The following is a 6,000-nucleotide window of genomic DNA, read 5'->3' as shown; positions in this document are numbered from 1 at the left end:
TTCATTGCAACTTCCATCTTACATTCTTGATCCTGACTCTGGAAGAAGCCACCTGCCATGTCAAAAGGACACTTGAATAACTCTATGGAAATAAAACTAAACACAGAGAAAAAGAAATGAAAAAAATGAACATAACATCAGTGAGTTGTGGGAAACCTTTGCGTGGCCTATGTATAGAGTCCCTAGAGCAGTTGATAGAGAGGGAGACTAGAAAAAAAAATATTTGAAGGAATTGTGACTGAACATTTCTCAAATTTGATTATAAATCAGAAAATCATGAACCCATAGATCCAAGAAACTCAACAAATCCCAAGCATAAGAAATATGAAGAAAACTACACCAAGACATATAAAAATCAAATCACTTAAAACTGAAAAAAAATGGGGCGGCAGATGTGGCTCAAGGTAGGCTTCTGTCTACCATATGGGAGGACCAACATTTGATCCCCAGGGCCTCCCCTTAAAGGTGTGGTGGGCAACACAGCAAGATGATGACACAAAAAGAGAGATGCAGGGGAGAGTCAAGGTGAGACACAACATAAACCAGGAGCTGAGGTGGTGCAAGTGACAGGGAACCTCCCTCCCACATCAGAGTCCCCAGGATCGAATCCTGGTGAAGCCTAGATGAAAAAATGAGAAGAGAAGACCAAAAGAAACAGACACAGAAGATCACACAATGAATAGAAACAGACAGCAAAACAGCAGGGTGGGAGGAAGGGGGAGAAAAAATGAAAAAAATGGATATATTTTGATATATTCACACAATAACATATTATACAGCAATTATAAGTAAATAGATTTTAGTATGATTAATATAAAGTTTAAAATGCTTCAAGTACTATGAGATTTTATAGAAACATATTTATATAAATATGTAAAAAAGTATAAATGCATAATATCAAATTCTGGGGATAGAAGAAGCCAAATGGGATCGGAGAGGTATTAAAGATTTCAATTAAATCACTATCATATTTCTTAAATACTATGAAGGAAATATGGCAAAAGGTTAAGATTTGAAAGATCTGGAGAGAGGGGGATTCAGAGACATATGTTGTACTATCAATGATTCATAAGATACTATTCACACATTAACTGAAAATTGAAGTTTCTACTAAAAAGATCTTTGCAACATTCTCATAAATACCTCCATTATATTCATAAATGCTCCTCCACTTAATCACTTTTCATGGATCAGTAAAAAGCCATGCCTGCAACAGTGCAAAATTAATACAGCTCTGCCCTCTACCAACAGATGGCATTAGCGAATTTGCTCATCTCTTTGCGAGGCCAGTGTACATATATTCCCTAAAAGAAAGTTTTAAAACTGTGTAACCCCCATACACATTTTAAAGCTGCCATATAAAATATCTAGCTTTTCTGTATTATAGAGATTTAAAAATAAATTTGTAATATCACTCTTTTATACGTATTTAAAGGGCATACCACAGTAAATTGAAATACATCTTCATCCATGTAAAGAATATGAACACACTTTTAGTGTGATAAAAAATTTACCATTCTTTTTTTCCTTGAGCTCTAACTCCTCTCCAATTTTACCTTAATATACTAACATCATTATTTTACTAATCAAACAAATTTTTTTTTTAAAATTCATACACTAGGAGTATATTTTTCTTAAGAATTACAATAAGTAGTATGCAACTGATCAAAATTACAATTATCAATATTGATAATTTTTCAGTACTGAAGTAAAATTTTTTTCAAAAGTAAACTTTTATGGGAATTGAATCTTAATGAGAAGAAAGGAATTTGAGTTATTCTTCATAATACTTAAAGAATATTTATTTTTGCTATAATGAGACAGTTCTGCATGAATTCTTGTTTTTCACTTTTGCAAAAACAATTTCTGAGAATTTTTGATCACATAAATAAGTAGATGGTAGTATAAAGAGTTTTTTCAAAAAAAAAACTTACTTGTAATACTCTGTCAGCTGCTAATTCAATTAGTTCCTTCAATTTGCTGAAAGCAAAGAAATGTAAGCCATCTTACTTACAAAGAGATTTGTTACCTGGTCATTAGAACGATTCACTTTCTCTCCAAATCCCCAATATTCCCAATGTTTCTTTGTTGAGTATTCCACAGTGGTAACTAAGGCCAGTGCACCTCAAAAGGTCCTGAATAAATGAGAGGTATGCTCTTCTTTTGTAAAGTGAAAGAGCAAGAGTTAGGAAAGTGACATTGAGAAAAAGAAAACCAATAGAATGCGTAGACAGGTTCTTAAGAAGAACAAATTTAGGAAATCAAACAGGATGATTTAACATGAAGCTTCAGGACTTTTCATTTTCATGGGTCCATGAAAAGGCCCCATACCTACTTTTATATTCGAAAATCTTTTTTTTTCCTTTAAAAAGTCTCTAGAATTGTACAAAGCTTCACATCCCACAAAACCTGAACCTACCTCTGAAAGAGCACATTATTGAAAGTAAAGATCTAGAAATCAATCTCCCTAAAACTGTCTGTTCCCATGCATCCTTTGATTTATTTATTTATTTATTTTTTTATTTTTTTTAGGAACTGGGGATTGAACCCAAGACTTAATGTTTAGGAAGCAGGTATTCAAACACTAAGCTACATCTGTTCCCCAATTTAGAAAAATTTTTTTGATGCATGTTCTTAATGCAGTATTTCTCAACTCATACTACATTGCAAACTCATGTAAGAAGTCAATTTCAGGGTGTAGGGGAAGAGGATGGGGGACGGCATCGCCCTACTTTCTTTTAAGTATAGCTGTTGAAAAGTTTTATGCTTTTTGCCAACTGATCCTTCATTTGCGTCTTTCTTCTGTCTAGAAGTTTGCAATATTCTTTATCCCTAATTCTAGGTTCCACTGTTTAATGTCAGCCTATTTTTTTTCATGAACTAGGGACTAAATGATTCCTGACAACTTCTAAACTCATGCCCTTCAATTTTCATAAGTTTTCATCACTGTTGATTTTTTCCCTTCCATTATCTCTCTTCTTTCTGGAACTGGACTTCTTTGATTCAAGGGAAAAAATTCCATTTACAGTAGTAGCTAAAAGAATCAAATATCTAGGAATAAATCTAACCAAGGATAGAAAGAACTATTACACAGAAAACAAAAAATATTGCTAAAAGAAATCAAAGAAGGCCTAAATAAATGGAAGGGTATTAAATGATTATTGATTGGAAGTCTAAATATTGTTAAAGATGAAAATTCTCTCCAAAGCGATTTAGTGATTCCACACAATCCCAATCAAAATTATCCCAATCAAAATTCCAACAACCTCCTTTGCAGAAATCAAAAAACCAATCATCAAATTTATATGGAAGGGTAAGGAGCCCCAAAAAGCCAAAGTTTCTTGAAAAAGAACAAAGTTGGAGGACCCACACATCCTGATCTTAAAACTTATTATAGGGAAGCAGATGTGGTTCAAGTGATAGAGCTTCTGCCTACCATATGGGAGGACCTGGGTTCAATCCCTAGGGCCTCCTGGTGAAAGAAGAGGAGAGGGCATGCCCGTGTGGCAAGCCAGTGCCTGCACAAGTGCCTGCATGGTGAGCCCAGTGCCCACACAAGTGCTCACGTGGTGAGCCAGTGTCCTGCACAAGTGAATCATGCAGCAAGATGATGACACTTCAAAAAAAAATGAGAGAGAAAGGGAGAGTCAAGGTGAAGCACAACAGAGACCATGAACTGAGGTAGTACAGTTTGACAGGGAGCCTCTCTTCCCATCAGAGGTCTCCAGAATCGAGTCCCAGTGAATCCTAGGGGAGAGAAAATGAGAAGAGAAGACAACACAGAGAGCAAAAAAATAAAAACCCAGTAGGGTTGGAGGAGGGGAAGGGCAAAAAATAAATAAATCTAAAACAAAAAACAAAAAAAAAATCGTATTATATTTCACACCAATGTTCATAGTGGCATTATTCACAGTTGCCAAAAGATGGAAACAACCCAAGTGTCCATCAGTCAATGAATGTGGTCTATACATATGATGGAATATTATTCAGCTGTAAAAAGGAATGAAGGCCTGATGCATACAACATGGATGACCCTTGAGGATAGTATGTTGAGTGAGACAATGTTTAAATGAATTACATTAGGCAAACTCATGAGGAGTTAGAGTCTACAATATAGGTTACGAGGAGATAGTGTGGAATTTGGGAATGGGGAATTGATGGTTAACTTGTTCAGATTTTCTATTCAGGCTGATGGTAAAGGTTTGAAACTGGATGGTGGTGATGCTGGTGCATTATTGTGACTGTAGGCAACAGTATTGAACTGTACAGGTAAATGTGGCTGATGTTTGTGGGGCTAGAAGTCCAAAATCAGAATGGGGCAGAGATTGAATGATGCTGTTAGAAGTCAAGGAATTCTTAGGGATACTAGAAGCTGGAAGGATCAAGGAAGGATTTCTTCTCTAGAAGGCTTCAGAGAGAACATGGCCTTACCTACAACTTGATTATGAATGTCTAGCTTCCAGAACTGGGAGAAAATAAATTTCAGTTGTTTTAAGTTACCCTCTTTTTTTCTTTTTCTTTTATTCTTTTTTTTTTTTCTTTTCTGCAGCCCTAGGAACTAGTAAACCCAGCCAAACTTTTAAGTGTAAGAATAGAGAAAGATGACATATGCGGTCTCAAAAATATTTAGATTCCAAAAACTATTTCTCAGGTGTTAGAGAAAAATGGTCCTCACTGGGACACAGAGACAGATATGATGCTAGCAGGAAGTTTATTGAGAAGCTCTCCCAATGGAGGGGGTCTGAAGAGTAGACATCAGCCCCCTGCTGGTATGGCAGGGGTCTGAAGAGAGACTTCAGCCCATTTGTGGAAGGTGGTAGATATGACTTTATACAGTACATCAATAGGTGAGGAAACATTAGTCTGTGGGGAGGGTGTTAGTCCTCAAGTATAACCTGTGGTTAGTAAGGGGCTGTAAAAGTGAATTATTCTCATGTAGTGGGCTAGGAAGTAGAGTATTCTTGGAACGTGGGGGGTCTGTTGGTCTGGAAGGGATGAGGGTCTTTATCTGCTCCATTCCCACTGTGATATGGCTCATCCTTGGGGGAAATACACTGCCCTCCACACAGAGGCATCTTGCTCAGTCGATCAGAATAAGCCTTATGATCTGTTAATCACTGCAGACCTTGTAAGGGGAAGCCTGTAACATTCCTCTTTGACTATATATATATGATGAAGGACTTAAATAATGGGAATACTGAGCAGAATGGAAGGATGAGGGGATTCAGGACGTTGACTCAGTCTGGCTACTTCCTGCTGTCATGGGGTGGCAAATCCTGTCCAGTGGGTTCTGACTCTGGTTCTGAAGAGGTTGTTGGTGTTGATGTAGCAAAAAGATGCCATTCACATATTTCTGAATTGTTGGTTGTACTGTTCACGTATGAATCAAAAAAGAAGCTATAAGAGACAAAAACCAAAAAGAAGTCGCATACTATCAGTAATGGTATTAAAACGAGTAAAAGGATTGATTTTAAGGGTGAGGAAAGTAAGAGAGAAATGAGGATAGCCATGATTGATTTCTGTAACTGTTGTTTCAGGCCCTGGGAATGATTTCCATGTTTTCCTTTCAAGACTAAGATTTTTTCTACCTGCCCGGTTTGATTAATATAAAACAACAAGCTTCATTTATGATTGCACAGGTGCTTAGTACATCCTGTTGGATTAGGGACAGGGGTGGGGATTTGTGTTAATTGTCCTGTATGACATTGCAGTGATGGATATGGGCCATTACATATTTTGTCAAAACCTATAAAATTAAATGTAAACTATAATGTTAACTCTAGTCCGTGGTTAGTAGCAATGCTTCAATATGTGTTCATCAATTGTAACAAATGTTCCACACTAGTGAAAGATGCTGTCAGTGGGGGAAAGTATGTGTGGAAGATGGGATATATGGAATCTCCTATATTTTTTATGTAAGATTTATGTAATATAAAGCTTCTTTAAAAATAAAAAATAAAAAATAATTATGCATATTAAATCACATTGCTTTTATTATTA

The sequence above is a fragment of the Dasypus novemcinctus genome, chromosome 28, assembly GCF_030445035.2.
Source record: "Dasypus novemcinctus isolate mDasNov1 chromosome 28, mDasNov1.1.hap2, whole genome shotgun sequence".
Taxonomy (NCBI): domain Eukaryota; kingdom Metazoa; phylum Chordata; class Mammalia; order Cingulata; family Dasypodidae; genus Dasypus; species Dasypus novemcinctus.
This window is presented reverse-complemented; position numbering follows the sequence as displayed.